The sequence below is a fragment of the Aphis gossypii genome, chromosome 1, assembly GCF_020184175.1.
Source record: "Aphis gossypii isolate Hap1 chromosome 1, ASM2018417v2, whole genome shotgun sequence".
In the NCBI taxonomy this organism is placed as follows: Eukaryota; Metazoa; Arthropoda; class Insecta; order Hemiptera; family Aphididae; genus Aphis; species Aphis gossypii.
In genome coordinates this window covers 72,981,135-72,999,802 of record NC_065530.1, presented here as the reverse complement: position 1 = coordinate 72,999,802, position 18,668 = coordinate 72,981,135, and the positions used below count along the sequence as shown (strand labels likewise).

At 31.8% G+C, this 18,668-nt stretch overlaps 1 protein-coding gene and 1 long non-coding RNA gene across 3 annotated transcripts in view; one reads left to right on the top strand and one right to left on the bottom strand.

Annotated features, from left to right (window-relative positions):
* Window positions 1-4,917: 4,917 nt before the first annotated feature.
* Window positions 4,918-13,747, bottom strand: LOC126549479 (uncharacterized). The gene is made up of 3 exons (XR_007603589.1): window positions 13,603-13,747; window positions 6,052-6,194; window positions 4,918-5,338 (listed from the first exon to the last, which is right to left on the bottom strand). It is a non-coding gene; the product is annotated as an uncharacterized LOC126549479 (long non-coding RNA).
* Window positions 8,839-18,668, top strand: part of LOC114131234 (nuclear hormone receptor FTZ-F1 beta) — a 30,618-nt gene continuing 20,788 nt past the window's right edge. Inside the window, exon 1 of one of the 2 annotated variants that reach the window (XM_050198757.1) lies at window positions 8,839-9,228. The gene's annotated coding sequence lies outside the window, so the exon portion shown is untranslated. The remainder of the gene's footprint in view (window positions 9,229-18,668) is intronic. The other variant, XM_050198758.1, reaches the window with a different exon arrangement.

Here is an 18,668-nt window from a genome sequence, read left to right as displayed (position 1 = left end):
AGCATTAATAAATCAAAGATTTTAGAATTGGGTAACCCAGTATATAACTTAATTAACTCATCATTACTTGAAATAAGTTCATAAGATAAGCACTCAGAAATTGAAGACATTTTTAACTTTAATTGTTCATTTTCTTTTCTTAGTAACAAAATTTCTGCTTCTAAGCACTTGTTAGTTTGACTAGACCTACAAAAAGTATTTAAAACATGACAAATGCAAAATATTTATTTATAGATAATAATATCATACATATAATATTTTATTAGACCAGTCCAACAAAAAAAAAAAATTGCTTTGACTAATCAATAGTACTTATTTTAAATATTTATTTATACTATTCTATATTTTAATATTTATTTCAAATTCAAATATAGATTTTTCAAAGGATTGTAACATGATAATGTTTTTATTAGATTTATGTATAACATATTAATATATATTTTTTCTAATTTAATTAATTTAATTAGCCAAGAACTTAATTTCATAATAGTTCTTATAATTTTAAAAACTATGATGTCTCGAATAAAAAATTTAAATTTCCATGTTAATTAAATGAAACAATTTTATAGGCAAAAACTCAAGTATAAAAATTAAAAAAGAACTGGTCTTATAATTTAATATTATATTTTGTATTTCTATATATAGGTACATATAATATATAGCTACTAACTGCAGGAGTTGATACTTTAAATCATCAGTATTCAATTCAACAACTTCTGATGTTTGAGGAATAATAACAGTGCTAGTGGTAACATTATTGGAATGACAAGCAATTTTGGTTCTTTTTCTTTTTTCTGGTGATTGGAAATTAGAAAATGCATTTTTTCTATGATCTAATATTTCAGGACCATTTATTTTGACTCCATTTCTAAAATGACAACTACAGATTCTAGCACCAGGTCCAGGCTCAATATCTCTTCTGTATGCAAATAATTTTGGTGTTGTTATAAAAACTATCTACTTCTTTACTACTTGTTATAAATATTTACAAAACTTTTATAAAATGTAAAATAAAGTTTTTTTACTTCAATAATTTAATCCATCTACGTCTCTCCTTAGTTTCAACAGGAAATTTAAAGAAACTACATTTATGTTTTTGGTTATTGTGAGTACAATTAAATGCCCAGCACAGCATGACTAATGGTCAGTCTTATTCAAAACAGTAATCACTGAAAAATAGTTCGAAATTTATGTAAATATTGTAGATGACAGATGTACATAAACTATCAATACACTAATAACATTATTGTTAGGCTATCAAGTATTATTCATAACATCATAAGCAACTAAAATGTATTATATAGGTATTATGTATTTTTAATTTCTATGAATCAATGACAACATAATTAATAATATTATAATTAAAATATTCCCGCCAAATTTGTTTTTCTGATTAATTTAAATTCCTGTTCATATTTCAGAGAATCGAATATTTAATATTTTTTATAGTGACCTAATTTAACTTTTTTGACTAAAATATATAACTAAATCAAAATAGTTTTATTTAAAAAAAATGTTTAGTTAATAGATCCGTGTAATAGGTATAGGGATTTCGATTTGTTTGGATCCGGCTCATCTATAACGTCCTTGGATGACGTCACACTAATATAGCGTATTGCCGGCGGCAACCGGCTGATGTTTAGAGGGCAACAGAGATAACAGGTATCAAAAAAAAACTAACCTTGAAAATTGCAAATAATTTAAATTCACGAATTCGTACAAAGAAATCACAAGACACAAATAATATCAAAAGCCTAACCGATTTTCACAGAAGCAAGATTTATCTTTTTTACAGCAACTATGAATACTACTTGTTCTAGAAATTTTCCGCCCCTAATAAAAGAAATAAGTGGGTTAGTATAATATTTTCCATATATATTTTTAAGCTATAAAAATGAAACGCAATTTAAAAAAGACGTAAGAAATAAAGCAAAATATTTTATTTTTACCAATAGATTATATCTTTATGGCTACTTAATAAACCAACCTTTTTATGAAATTATGTAATACTTGTATAATATTACATTTTTCATAGATAATATTAGTAATATAATAATACAACTAGCTTTTTGATTAGGAAACTATTTAATTGTATTTTCATAGCATTACAAAATAAGAAGATTATTTATTTAATATTTTGATTCTATTGTAAAGCTAGTTGACATTTCCTTATTATTATTGTTATTTTTTTTTTTGTGATCGTACCTATATCAATAAGTTTTTACTTACTTTAAGTATGAAAAATATCGTTCCATTTGTTCCATCAAACGGTCAAACAATTATAGTTGCTAGTGTAAGAACTAAAAAAAAAATGTGAATAACAATACAACAGTGGCAGTAGCGTAGCTAGACATTTTTTGTTGGGTAGGCCCAATATTTTTTTATAAAGATTATCAAATACCTACCTATCTAGGTTTATTTGTTACATTTCGCATAAATCAGTTTCTTTATGTTTCTACTCACAACTTTAATTTCTTGCCAATTCTAGTTCTTAATAAATAATGTTAATGGTTACAAGAACGTATTACAGGGATTATCCATTTAAAAATAGGTAGTAAGTTACTGCCTAGCTGCTGGAATTATCATTTATCCTTCATTCTATTAAATAATGCCATTTCTACACACAACCTACTATAAATTTCAGATTTGAAATATCATAAATTAATTATAAAATTCGTATAAAAATTGTCTAAGTTTGACGAATATAATATTATCACACCCAAAACAATTTGTTATAATTCCGTGTAAAAAAAAGCTAAGCTAAAAAAATATAGATTTATTAATGATTAAATCTTTAAAAGACGTGATATAATATGAAAACTAACTAAAATGCCATTTTATAATATCAGTAGGTACATTAATCATGGTTACAGTTTTTAACAATACAACAGTCAACATTCAACATGCATATACATGATATAGATCAAGACAAGACAATGTTTATCATTATTCATTGTTTACCTAATAAAATAATAGTTGTGTAAAAATAATATAATATAAAATATTTGTCGCTTTGTGTGACATATTATATGAGATAGAGCCACAAAGGATTCCCCTCTTAAAAAAAGATTAAACCTGATTGCGCTTCTAGTAAATATACGATACCTAAAAATAATTCGATCATAATATTGCAGGTTGTAGTTGTAGACACGGCTTTAGATCTAAAGCCGTGGTTTTAGACGAAACAGAATCGAGTGGATCGACTAAAGCAGTTCTCAACCAAGGTACCTAATAACACACCGCCTCAGAATAAAAACATTTCTTTATCGATCATAGACTGAATTAAAGACAGCACTAGACTTACTTCTAATTTACTCGACGTTGACAATCTTCTGAACAAAACGAAATCAAGTAAAATAGTTTTAGGTAAGGGTAGTGTTGAATCCAAACAATTTATCTGGGGGACTCACTTTTTTTCTTTGGTGACTGGTAATACAGTCATTAGATGGTTTCTATACTGGCAATGCGGTATAAAAACATTGATATAAATAAATTATATTTTATTAAAATCCATTAGGTGTGGTAATTGTAAAAAGTATTATGTATTTAATAAATAGGTACATTTTGTTGAAAGTTGTATTTGTCGGGGGTGCGAAAGAAATTTCAGAGGGGCATCCGCCCCGCTGAAGTATACCTGGATTCAACACTGGGCAAGGGTAATTCAGCACAAAGGAATCAAATTCAGACGAACTGATAAAAATACAGTAACCAGCTAGTACCCCAACAAACTCTTTGACACACCTCTTCATAAATAACCCATAATGCCGTAATCTTTATTATATTGTGTTCTCAATTGCTAGATATCACAAGTTATTGTAACACAATCTTGAGGTTTGACTTCTTGCTTTATCTGGCAACAACTCATAAAAAATTATCATCAGTTTAGCGATATACTTTGCCATGTCTACCATCTACTACATAAAACTCTTCCTGTATTTTTTCTTAGATTTAGTCTGTTTCTTTTTCTCATCAAGCCTTACTATTTTTATAATATCTTTCATATTTTTTTTATTTCGCTGTTGAGCAATTGTTAGCAGTCCATCGTTCATTATGGTTAGCAAAACATAGCACTTTTCCGTCTCGTCTACCATCTCTTTGTGCATAATATCCGTCTTGGGTATAATATTTTTCTCACTAAATGTCTATTTGACAGCAACACAATTGGTGATGACTGAATTTTCTTCCTATTTGATAAATACAAAACCTTTGAAATGATCAAATGATTTACTATAACCAATGTCTACAGTTTGTAAAATGGTAACGAGTTTCCTCGGTAGCTGTTTGCTGGTTAGCATAAACGACTAAGTGCATCAACGCTTGTTTAACTCTTAATAAAAGAGTTAGCTGTGAATGCTTCACAGTGTACTTTTGTTTCTGCAAATGGATTATATAGTTGAATACTAGTTAAATAGTAAAAATACCTATTTTAGTTTTACAATTGCATCTTTTTATACTTGTATCCATTCCTTTGTAGCTTCGTTATTTGTGCATACATACTGCTAGGGATAACATCGAAAGAATCAAGTAGGCGCTAACAATTTTTGAACGTTATGAACATCTCATTGCTTGAGAAAGTTCATTACAGCCTCTATTTTCTGTTTACTTGTTGTTATTATTCCTTCTAACATCTTAAGCCGTAAAAATTAAATTTTAATCGATTGAAAGTTATGTTTGTTTAGATTAAATACTATATATATTATATGATTAGCTTCATTAAATAATTTAAGTATTGTTTCCCAATTGGTTGGTCCTTGTTCTATTGTGTGGTTGGAAATTAGTACATCGTCTATAAGAATCATTTTTATTGAAACGATAAGGTTTTATTATTTGATTAATCTTAAGTTGGTACATAGATGACCTATTGGCTAACTCGTACTGAATCCGTTTAAACTTAAACTGTCTGTCTAGAGTTATAAATTATATTGTCTTCTCTATAGTGTTCTTACTTATGAATAACTGATCGAAAAACGTGTCTAAAATCTAAATGTACAATTTCATACCTAATAATCAGTACAATATTGTTCAGATATATAAGATTTAATAGAACTCACATTTATTTTATTAAGAATTCGGTAATCCACACAAAATCTACTACCTCTTTTTTCTTCTTAATAAAAATCGGAGACACATGGGGAGTTTGAATCAGAAATTATACCACATTGTTTAAGCCTTCAAACAAGTTCGTTGTTATTATTTCACATTTAGCTGTTTAAATGTGTTTGAGATGTTCGAGCTTGAGTAGTTTGATTTTCTTTTTTTACCTCGACGCGTCAGAACGTTCATTAACAGAAGCTTTTGTATAATTTTCAAAATTTTCCAGAACATTATCGTGCATTCTCTGAAATTTAAAAAAACATTATAATAATAATAAATATGTTATAATTTTAATACATACATTTTAATTATAATTAATTGCATATTATTTTTTAATTTAAGGCTATTGAAAACGAACCACTTTTAAGGGGTCATATTTAGGCAATATTCGATATCCTTCGTGAGTTAAGTGTAACTGTGTGTGTTGTGACTTGTGACTGATCATTAGTGTGCGTGACTTCCCCTAACGCTTTATATAATTAAAAATAGACTACGGGCTAAAATTCTTGGAAATCAGTAACGCTTACATACGCGCAATCACATGTCACTCAATTTTACTATAAAAAAAATGTTTACATAGAAATCCCAAAAAGCGAAAGAACAATTTACCCAGTAACAAAAGTCTGATTTTAATTTTGAAAACATATTTGAATTTTTTATTCTCTTTTCTAGGTTTTGTAGAAAATGGATTTTCAATTTTTTGTATGGTTTAATTACTATCATAACAGAAAAATTATATTTATGCATAATTTTTTTCCAAAGTTCACCTTAATTTAGTGTTACTAAAAAAAAAATAAATTAAAATCCATTTCCTACAAAATCTAGAAAAGAAAATAAGGAATTCAAATATGTTTTCAAAATTAAAATTGGACTTTTTTTACCGGATAAATTTTTCTTTCGCTTATTGGTCTAAATTCACGAAAAAACGACCCGCTTTCAACAGTCTTAATAAATTACCTTGATATGAATGCAAACATTTCATGTGAATCTTAATGTGCTGCCATTATATTCTTTTGTATAGTAATTACAGAGATCACACTTTGTTTTAATATTTTCGTCTTCAGTTTTGGGTGGTCGTTTTATTTTAAAATATTTACCATCTAAAATTAATGGAATAAGCAAATTATTTTGTGTTTTGGTTTCAGACATATTGATAAATTAATACATTGTAAATAGTTAATTGTCGTACTGCAAATATTCGTCACAAACTGGTGTGTAGTGTTAGTGTAAAAATCTAATCTACTAATTTGTCGTGTCCATTACCTTCTTTATTGCTGCACGCAAAAGTTAGACTATACATGTACTAATTGTAGATATTGAATAAGGTACATATGTAGAGTAAAGACGTAGTAATCGTGCGTTACAGATATAACTATATATTATAATTTATTAGTAATGGATTGAAAAATAATTTCCAACAACCTGCATAGTGCATACTGTATGTATATATACCATACAAAATCACCTGAGACTAGAAATCTTACCTGTATTTGAATTCGTAAAATAAATATTGAAAATTTAAAATAATATTTTATTTAATATTAAAAATTAATGTTGATAATAAAAAGCAGAATTCTATCGCATAAATATATCGAGTATCTTTCGATAAAATTATTTTATGAAATACTCGTTACATTGGCTCAAAATGTATTGCGATACAACTGATACAAGATACTCGTTACTTCTTATTATTGTAATGAGATTTGAGATACAATTGTATCTAAGATATTATATCGAAAATATTAACCAACCTGGATATTATACATAGGGAAAGTTGTTTTAATGAAACACTTTTCCAAAAGACCGAAAGGATACCTATATTTCTTAAAAGTGTCAAATCTGATTAGCGACTAAGGGTGAAGGGAAAAATAGGAACATCTTTAAAGGAAGAGTGCTGCGCTGAATCTATGGACTTATAATAGACAATGGAGAATTTAAAAAACAAACTAATCAGGAAATCTACCAAATATTTATAAAAGCCCACCATAGTACGTATATATAGATCAAAAGATTATAATGGGTTTAGAACTAGAAGTATAGCAAACAATATTTTTGGCGGACTGAATAGAAAAAGGCACCAAGCGGGGCGATGTTGCGAAATATCCAAAGAAACCAGAACAAAAGACGGTAAAAACATGGTTAAAAAAGATAAATGTTAGTCTACTTAGACTGTAAAATCTGAAGGAGAAAAATAAAAAAAGGAAGTTGAGCTCTTTAAGCCTATCTTTACCTTCAACACATATTAGAAAAATGTTATCTTCTTCTGAACAACTTTTAAAGAATAAACTTCCATCCAAATATATTTTCATAAATCATATAAATTATTGATAGGTGTAAACAATGTTAAACATATTATATAATTCAAGAACGGATGATTTCAAAGTCGATCACGTTAGAAATATTTTTAGTCAATTTCATCGAAATATCCAGAGTCGTGAAAAACTCGTTAATAACCCATTCGCGGCGTAACACCGAATTTTCTCGCGTGAAAATCGTCTGAAGGTCTGAGGAACACTTTCTGAAGACGAGCGGGGTCTTCGTTCAGCAGTTGGCGCGTTTCAAAACCGCTCGAAAGTTCGGAGAGACGAAATGTGTTGCATCTACCGATGGATTCATTGACTAGGGCGTATGACGCTCGATCGACCCGCGATGACCGTGGTGTGATGCAAGCGTTACGCACACGAGACGCGCCGAGCGCAGTTTGCGCGGCGCAAACGTAATATAGGAATAATAATAAACCGTGTAATGAGCGTATTTCTAAACAAACACAAACGGTCTGTTATGATTACGCGTAACAATAATAATATTATAATGTTCATATAATAACAACGAAAACAATAATAATAATAATAATAATAATGATGATAACATTGTTATCACCGTCGTCTCGCCGGGGTGGCTGCTGCCGACCGGCGGGCGCGGGTCGTGTGGAGCGTGAGACAAAAATGTGAAGAAAAAAAAAAACGACCTTGAGGGTTCAAGGTCGATATGAATAATGAATAAAAGGTCAACGCCGTCGTCGCCGCATACTCGCCGTCCGCCCCCCGATAAGTTTTATCGGTTGAAAAATGCACACACACACACACTCACTCACACGCACACACACACACACACACACACTCACTCACACGCACACACACGCAATCGCGCGCATTTGTTTGATAAACACGCCGCCCCCACAGCAGCCGTTCAAAAGTCGCGAATCTCGCTCGGCGGACGGGGCGGACGCGAATCGGTCGCGACAGATGGCGTTGCGGTGCACAATAATAATAATATTTTACACCCGTGTTTTCCGTCCGTTCCCCGTGTGCGCGACGCGGCGGCGTTGGCGGCCGGAGAGTGCACGGCGCCGCGTGCGTGTGCTGCCGTCGTCGCTGGTTCTCTCTCCGCCGCTCCCTCCGCGCGCGACGCGCTCGTCAGGCCCAGACGACCTTCATCTTCATTCCCGTTCACCCCCTGCGCACGCCGCTCCACCGTTCGCCCGCCGTACAAAACCACCGCCGTCGCCGTCACTCGTCCGTCGCGTATTACTCATACGCTTATATACATACACTGTATATATATATATATACATACACTGTATATATATGTATACATACACTGTATATATATACACTGTATACATATGTATACGATATATGCGTGCCTACGTCCCGCCGCCGTCGTCCCGGTGCAACAGCAAAGCGGCCGCCGCCTGGTACACGCACACGCGAGAGCGCTACGTACACACACACACCGTCACCGTCACCACACCATTGCCGCCGCCGCCGAGTAGTCGCAGTCAGTCGCGGACGCGGTCGCGTTTTAACCGTCGCCGTTCGTCGTGCCGTTCTGTCGTCGTCGTCGTCGTGGTCACGTCGTCTTCGCCGTGCCGTTTTTGTTATTGTTTGTTTTTTTTTTTTTTTTTTATTATTTTTTATTTTGTTTTCCAAAATCTCGACGTTGCGCGCGGCCACACAGGAGGAAAATTATTATTCGCCCGAAGAGCGAACGTAAACGGTCGTAGTAATATAATAATATTATTGTTCGGTAAATATCGTGCATTGTGTCGTCGTTTCGTGTCCTGGCGGCGACCACCACGTTCCGCGGGTGTTAGTCTAACGGATTATCGGTGATAACGTTTTTGAACGCCAGGTAAATAACAATAACGATGCACTTAATACCTATTCAACATAGTTCATAAGGTCGACGATAGCATGACGTATATTTGTATACACGCCCGAACGTGTAAATCTGCAATTGACTTGACTAGTAACGACTAACTGACACGATGGTGAATGTCCTCGGAATGTCCTGTCGCCACTTTGACGCGGGCTGCTGACGATTTCGTCGTGCACGAGACGTAGCCACTGTTTAGGAAGCGGTAGAGTAACGAAAAAACAAAAAAAAAAAAAATAGTATTTGCGGCGCTAAGGATTCGCGTGCAATAATAATAATATGAATGTTATAGCGCCGTCGTTGTTTATTGTTGTTATATTATTATTGTTGTTGTTGTTAATACTTTTCGTTCGTTTTCGACCATTGTCTGTATATATCTCGGCACGACGGAACTTTGCTGCGTACCTATGCTGGAACGGACACACGAGGTGTCGGCTCGACGGCGACGATAGGGCAGGGGTGGGAGGGAGAAGGGAAGGACAGGACAGGAATCGGCGGTCGTGGGGCGAACGGAGACGGGTAGGGGAGGTGGGGGGCCGTAACGGACGTGGCCAACAGAGATGCCGGTTGACGGCCTCTAGCTGCGGATGTTTTGTAACGGTATCGTGCCATTCTTTGTGAACTCTCGTCGTGCCCCGCCACCGCCACCTCCGCCGCCGCGGCCGTAGCCACCGTTCTTTCCCGTCGCCGCAGCCGCTACCACGTTACCGCCACCCTTTTCCACGATTTTTCAGACCGTTGACCTTGAACGCGCACGCCGCGCCGCACGGACGCTCGCGCGCGCACCGCCGCCGCCGCCGCCGCCGCCGTCGTCCTTATAAGGGCCACGGTAACGTTATTTATTTTCAGCCGTACTCAAAATCGTATTTTCATAATTATTGCAGAGTACACGCGGCGGCCGATCGCGAGTTTTTTCATTCTTCGCGTTTACTTGCCAGCACTATCGGACCGTATAATACGCGTTTCTCCGCCGTTATAGGTCTGGTGGATCGCGAGTAGCTTTTGGCGTTTCGCGTCAACTTCGGGCTGCTGAGTATACGCGATTCCGTTCGGAAGTCGCCAGCACGATTATTTGTTTACGCGTACACGATAATTCGAAAAGTATGTACGATATAATATTATATATGCTATTGTGTACTTATATACATATATATTTGTATATATTATATTATACTGTTTACGTATTATTACATATTATTGTTGTACACACTAATATGGGTAGTATAGGTACATAATATACTCCCGAATAGTCGCGAAGTCAACGGCCGATACGCGCCGCCCCGCGGTCTCGGTCATCCTTCCTAGGCCACGTCAAACTGCGGTCAAGGTCACTATTGTAAGCGCCCGACGACGACGATGATATTATTATTTTATTATCATTTTAAAAAGACACTATTCTTCATTTGTTTATTCTTATTTTATTTCGCCAACCACTGTCTACAAACAACCCACACTCCATGATGTGCTACATGCACGCGAAGTCACCGCTTCCGATTCTATAATAATGTAACCGCCCGTGTTTGATGTGACTCGCTCACCTAATAAGTACGACCGAATTAACACTATGAGCCTAAAAGAGCTATATTGTATAAATATACAACTGACAGACCTAACTGACAGTTCTATATTATAGACTTTTTGATTGGACGTAATATCTAGAAAAAAATAATACCATAACTGCAGATGTGCGAAATAATGTTAAAATATTATGATTCCTAATAAAATTAAGATTTTTATTTGAAAATAAAAGGGCGCCGAGACTACACTACCATTAGTATAGAACAGAAAACGGAAACTGCAATAATTATTTATTCGATTTTTCACCAACTTAGTTTTTGGTTTTTCTTAAACTTAAGTTTTATCGTTGAGAGGTGTAAGGTTTATGCAATTTGGTTGTTTTTATTTCGTTGACGTCATTACAATCTTGGGGAAACAATAAACAATATAATCATGACCGCGTGATCGAAAAACAACGATGAGACATATTTGGACGGTTAAGACTTATTAGATAATTTTAAACTATGACTATCTTATGTTACAAAATGAATCACATTATATTATTATGCAGAGTTCGTTTGAATGAATTGTGTGTTGTTTATGCATTGCCATGCCGGTATATACCAATGACTTTAATGGCAATACTATCATTCATGGTTTTGGGTGTTCAGTATACTAGAACTAGTAGAACCTTAACTAGGACAGATTAAATGGATTAATCATATACTGTTGGTATAATATTGTGATATGAATCTCCTAAATAGGTCATTGATAAGTCGGGAAGAAAACTCGGAAAATTAGATACTGTTTTATAAAAACACTTAGTATACAACGCATATTATTATACAACACATTTTTAAATGTAAGTCTCTGCCCACATTGAAAGTATCTGTACACCACTGAATGATATAATTTGTTTTTTTTCCATTAATAGTTTCTTATGGTAATAGTTGTCACGTCGGATGATCAATACGGCCTTGCCCTATTGGGTGTAAACCTGTTATTTAAAATTGTTATTAGTTTTAGACGTTTTATTATTCCTTTACAATGTCTACATATAATAGACGATTCGTAAAAAATCCTTCTATACTGCGTATGTAGCGGTTCAACGAGAGTTCGACACATCTGACAACGATGTGTCGTAACCAAAATTCATCTAATGCGACAGTATACGATACGTTATGTTATTGTATAATTAAATTATTATCACTTGCTAGACCATTGACGACTTCTTCTCACTGGATGATTATTATTATAATTATAGACCGTGTTCACACAACGGACGTCTACACACAAAAATATTCTGAAAATTACAGTAGCACTCTAGCAGACAATAATAGTATGTAGTAAAAATGTGTGAAAAATGCGGAATACAGATGTGTCCCCGCCAAGTATAACTGTTTTACTTGCCAATTGGTCACGTTTAACTATATCATTGAACCGCGCCATTCAAGACAACTGTTCCGCAATGGTAACATTACCGATATCGTTATTCGTTATAATGTTTGATACAAAATTAATTTTGCACATTTTTCATTTAACATTTTTATAAATATTGCTTTTATTACACCATATACCAAATACCACACAGTGGATCAAATGAGTAGTGCCCTATAACTGTACCTAAAACTGGCTTTTGTCTGTAAAAAATTCATTCTACGTATACATAGGTACGTTGTATTTATGAATTTTACACCTTAATTTATTTTACCCTTATTCTTCAGTGTGACATTTTTCTTTGTACCAATCTTACGTGAATCAATAATTATTCCGTTGGATAGATACGTTTTTAATTTATTAGAACTCTATGCTTAGTTTATTTTTATACTTCAATTAGATAATATATAATATGGCTTGTGGGTATATTTAACGTTTTTAAAAATATTTTTTAGAATAGGTATATTACAGTTCTAATATTGTCGTTAATATGCACACAAAATTACATCACCGATGAAACTACTTTAGACCCTATTGACAACCCTATGACCTTTGTTAAGGAATTGTACTACTTAATACTTTATACCCCCGGAATAATTGCGCCACCGTGATCGTATGAAATATGTAACAGGGTATATAACTGTATACTTGAAGAGAAAAAGAACAGATGGTGTGCTGTGCTACGTTCGGTCATGATTCTTATTGTTTTTTGTATTACTATATATAATATTATATATATCACGCCTATTGTGTCGGATAAGTAAAAAAAAGACTCGTCGACAACATTGACATTATAATAATAAAATGCGGAATTGTGTGCACAGTCGAATCGTATAAAATAATAATAGTAATAATATATTTTCTGCAGCCATCTCCACATCGCGAGGTAGTGGCACCTAACCAGGCAGACAAATAATCCGTAAAATTCCATTTGACGAAATTACACGTCATACTACTGCACGCCGTGCTCTGAAGAAAAATACACGTTTGAAACTTATATTGACCCAAAGCTATTTTATGCGTCGTCGTTTATCCACAATATAAAATATAATAAAACATTATAACAACGTGTAATAGACGGACAAGCGCGTTAAGAAAAAAAAAATGATATATTATTATACAAAATGACCTAAGAACAAAGACGGATCGATAACACTATGTGCTTAACTTTCTCTTTATCGAACAAAAACACCCGACGACCATATTATAATTTACCAGCTATTCCATATATTATAAGGATAATATTGTAAGTCGGTTGTTCGAAATTCCTCGATCTCGTTTTGTTTACCTCGATACACGATAGACTTGGACACAATGACACACAATTCAACAGGTGTTCAACTTTTCATTTATATAGGATTCGCTACTATATAATAATACATATATAGAACACATATACTACGTATTATTACTTACTTTATAGGACTTATTACTTATAGGAGATACTCGTATACTTTACGTCTATATGATGTCCATATATTGTGCACGTAATATACATCTCGATGGCTCGATAATATGCTGCAATGTGCTGATAATCAAATACTAGTTTATAATTCTTACGTTTCTGTAACTATAGTAACGACATCATAATAGGTATTTAACATTTATGTATACTTAAACTAGTTTAAATTAATTCAGTTATTTATCCAAACAGGTTATACCGTTTACTTATTATTGCAATATAATATAATGACTTGCTGGTATTGGTTAATGTGCATATTCTCTTTTTGTTTAATATTGTAAGACTCTTACGTTTTTTTTTTAAATGAATTTTTTTCCCGTGACCCAAAATGACAATTTAATTACCTAATTCTACTTATATTTTCAAATCGTCTTTTAGTATTACCATTGTTTTATAACTTAATTCAATGGATGAAAATTACAGTGATCACTAAAATTTACTTTCTTATGATTTATATGACTTAAATATCATAATTTATATTGTATAATAATAATAATGTTGTAAATCATATTATTCGAGATAATATATCTAACCTTGTATTATACTATATAACCTTACGTTTAACACTTATTTGTACTAATTACTCACTTATCGGGTTAAAGGTACCTATATCAATTATCAAATTGTACATGTTTTACACTTTTACCATTCAGTCTACTTGAACAATATTGAAATCGAACTACCATTAAATGAAGAATAATGATAATAGTTTAATAATAATAATAGTATAATAGGTTATAGGTAGTTGGATAACTATCGGATTTTTTAAAAACAAAAATCCATAATGCATAAAAATTAAAATACGAATGAAAACAAATATTGCTTCTTTGAATGTTTATGACTTCAGAGATTGTGTCATACGACTCATACATTTTACATAATATTACAATAGTCAATATATTATGATATGAATAATGTAAATATTTTATTTTAATAATCGGATTTTTCACTAAAGAAGCATACATTACATGCATCATATTGTGTATATTGGTGTATAGTGTATACTCAATTCATTGGTAACAAAATGTTTGTAACTAGGTGAATATGCAGAGTGAAGGTATCTTAATTGTTCAATAATGTACCAATCATAAAGACCGAAAGAGATATGGAATGAACACACAAATAAATATTGATAGTTCAATATTCTGTCGACTTGGTATATCCATTGTTAATTTATTGTTGATAGTTATAGAACTATTAGACAACTATTTTAAATTGTAAAAAAAAAAACAATAAAACCCAAGTGTTATAAGAATAATTTAATTGTTTTATTTTCTCTATTAAACCATTGTTTAAGTAGGTATTTATAAAATATTTACATTAATATTATATACAATTTTTCTTGATAATTCTGCGCTGTCATTTTCGCCGAGTCTTACGCTAGGTTTGCAGAATATACAAAAAAAAAAAAAATTAAAAAATTCATTGTTATGATCTTTGCTAATGGTTTTGATCATTAGGTATCTAGAATGAAAACGTTGGATATAATACCTACGACCTACCATTATTCAATTTACTTTGGATAAAAAAGTATTAACGTATAGAAAACATCCAATCCATAATTCGCTTTACGAAGAATGTAAAACCCATAGCTATATAGTTTGTGGTTCCATTTTAGAATATGATATACACCAGTTTAGAGCGTGAGTTTTTATTTTACACGATACTATTTATTTTTACCAACTTTTCTAAGTATTATTATTTATAAGACATAAATATTCAAGTTTATTTTTGATGATCACGAGACTGGATCCTAAATACAAAAAGTGACACGTCGTGTTATCAATGTGTTTTTAGTTGTGCTTTGGTGAATATATTAAACAATTATGTATTTTATTTTGGACATGATATTATGTACAAATACAATTCAAATGGTATTTTATGTAATATTTTGAACTATTTCGGGTAAAATGCTATATTTAATGTAGATTAAAGGCATCAATTAAAAATAAAAGATGTGTACTTTATGAGAATATAAAAACTAGATATTATATCTTAGACCCTATAATATTAGAATAAAAATGGCATATATTATATTACCACTCGCGCCAATTATTCTAGTGTTTGGCACCGGTCACTGTGCTCCTCGGCGCCATCACTTCATTCTGAAAATCAAAAATAACCCTTGATTACTGTATCAAAGCATACGCCGGGTAGATGACATAATTATAAACCCGTTATAGTGTGGGAAGTAAAAACTCATACTATATATCTTCAATAGTCGTGACTCGATATAATCTATGTATTAGTTTTTCATAATAAAGGTCCTGTATGAATTTTACTAAATCACAAAAAAAAAAAATTATTAAGTTATATTTACAGTATAATTTGTATTAAATAAAGCATAAAAAAAATTTTTTATTGAAATTTTGTCTAATGACCAATATTTATTTATACATAGTAATAAACTGTGAATGTTAGTAAAATTTATAAGTAGGTATACGAGTAAACCTACATTTTTTTTATTATTTTTTTTACAAGTAATAAACAATGTATCAATCATAGGTACTGGTACTATAATTACTAGTCACAATAAGAATATATGATAAATATTAACAGGTCATGAGGTTTTGTTGAAAAAAGCAACAACAAGCAAGGAGCAAGGTTTTGTTGAATTGATAACACTTTCTATTAGCTTGATAATTAATTTAATTTAAGAGATCGCGACACCAATTATGCTTCAAACGTCTCGGAGGATTGCCAGGTATTGATGGGGTGGCCAAGTTTTTTATTCATTTATTTGGATGATTATTTTAGACGGTTATGGAATCTTTTATAAAAGATTTTTGCTTCATCACTTATTTTTTTTTAGTTTTAAGTCTAAATATAGTAAGTATATGATTTGACACGTATAAGGGTGGAGCGTTCATTGGTTTTCTAAGAGTAATATATTTCGAAAGGTTTGGATTTTCTATATGAGTTAACTTAATGTAGTACCCTCCCTTTTATACTATAAAAACTGGATCGGAAAAGGGGAAGTACTAATCACGTTGCCAATTCCCGAAATGAACGCACGTTTGTTATTTACAAAAATGTGTACACAAAAACGTTTTGTGATGATGGTCTCGAGAGATTCAAGTGGTTCAACTGAAGTTAAAAAAAAAACCAGTACCGGGTCGAACGTTTTTAAGACACCAAACGCTGTTATTGTATAAGTGTAACACAAAAATAAAATATATTTTTAGACGTAAATAAAAAATATTTCATTAATAGTAAATTACATAATTATACCTATTACTTACATATTGTAATATACGTATACATCGTAATATCATTATTCTTTGTAAAATATAACACTTAATGAAATACTTAATAAAATAAAAATTAAATGTATATATTTTATATTATAAATTATCATTTATATATTAATTATTATTATCATTGACAATAATAAATAATTGTCAATGCCGTTTTTGTGGCATCTTGCGAATTACGCGACGGCGGATTCTATCGTTAACTCGTACATCGGTCGTTAAATGGCGTTCTGTGAAGCCGAGTGAAGGCGACCACGTGCATTTATTTATTCTTTGCTAATCGAAATATTTTGCAACCTTTTTTATATAAAAAAAACACACTGCGGTCGAGTACAAAAAATAACCCTACACGTGTTCTACAATTTCGGGAATGATATAGGTTAAATAAAAAAAAATGATTTCTTTTTGAAACCTTCCTTTACCAACCCCAGTAACCACTGCGGCGGCAAGTTAGTAATGGTACTTATAACTTATAAGTGCATATTGATGTATTGTGCATAGCGCATACATATTATTGAATCTGAGATTGAAATACGGTAGGTACTTATGGGATTTTGTTTCCAGTGATAACTATACTTTATAAATAATAATAATACAATGGTGCTCAAATTGGTATACTAATCTGATTATCGTGTCTTTTTGATTTAGATATCCTGAATTTTATTTAAAATTTTTCGGTAATTTTTGGATTTTTTGCATTTAATACTTAAACGAAATTCTAAAAAAATTTATTTCAATACTTCAAATGGATTTTATAAAATATAATTTTCTATTAATGCACAATATAATTGCTGTAATTTGCATTTTAAATTTCATACAACCAATAAAATCGATACGGGCCAACAGTCGCATCATCTGCGGAGTATATTATAAATACTGAACATCATAAGTAAACTCAATCAAATCCAGCACCATTAAATCAACATACTATTAAATATTAAATTAATAATGCAATAAATTTTAATTTTAAAGAATTTCTATTTCTTATATATTTATTTAAATGTTTACAGCTTTAATGAATTTTGTATTGGTTGTTTTAGTAGTGTATAAAATCCACAGCCCTGTACAACCTGCAGTACATTACCTGTGTTATTGTATGCACTTCGTCAAACCTTTTTGGGCCTCGACATCGCCACCATCGTTCATGTGTTATTAATTATTTATGTGCATACAAAATATTGTTATATCTATTATGTTTGTTATGGTAGCGGTGGTGAATGTATCTTCGAGCGTCATGACACACAGTGGCGTAGCGAACCATGTTTTTCAGAAGCGATTGCTTCTGGTTTTTTGGGGGGTGGTGGTGGGTCATACCTCATGACCTCATAAAGCCCACACACACGGTTAGTCTTGAATGAAAATAATGAAAATATAAATAAAGAAATTATTATGTGCTTATTATCTATGCTTGCATTGTAATAATATTATGATTTATATCATTAATTCACGAATATAAAATAATAATAATAATAATGTTATGGTGACTGTTATTCACGGACTAAGATACCTATTGATATATTGTAGTCCGTGGTTTTATTTATAGTTCTGAGATAACTGATAATCAGTTTACCAAATAATGGACACAAATCATTATCATGGTCATATACGTATATGTATCAATACTGACTTATGAAATATTGTTGTTCTGTGGTTTTATAAGGTGTATTTATAAATAGAATAAAATAAATGATAAATACACCAAATTATATTTTTATTATCTGGAGAGCAGTAATGACTGTAAAGACCGTTCACTGTTTACTCGTAAC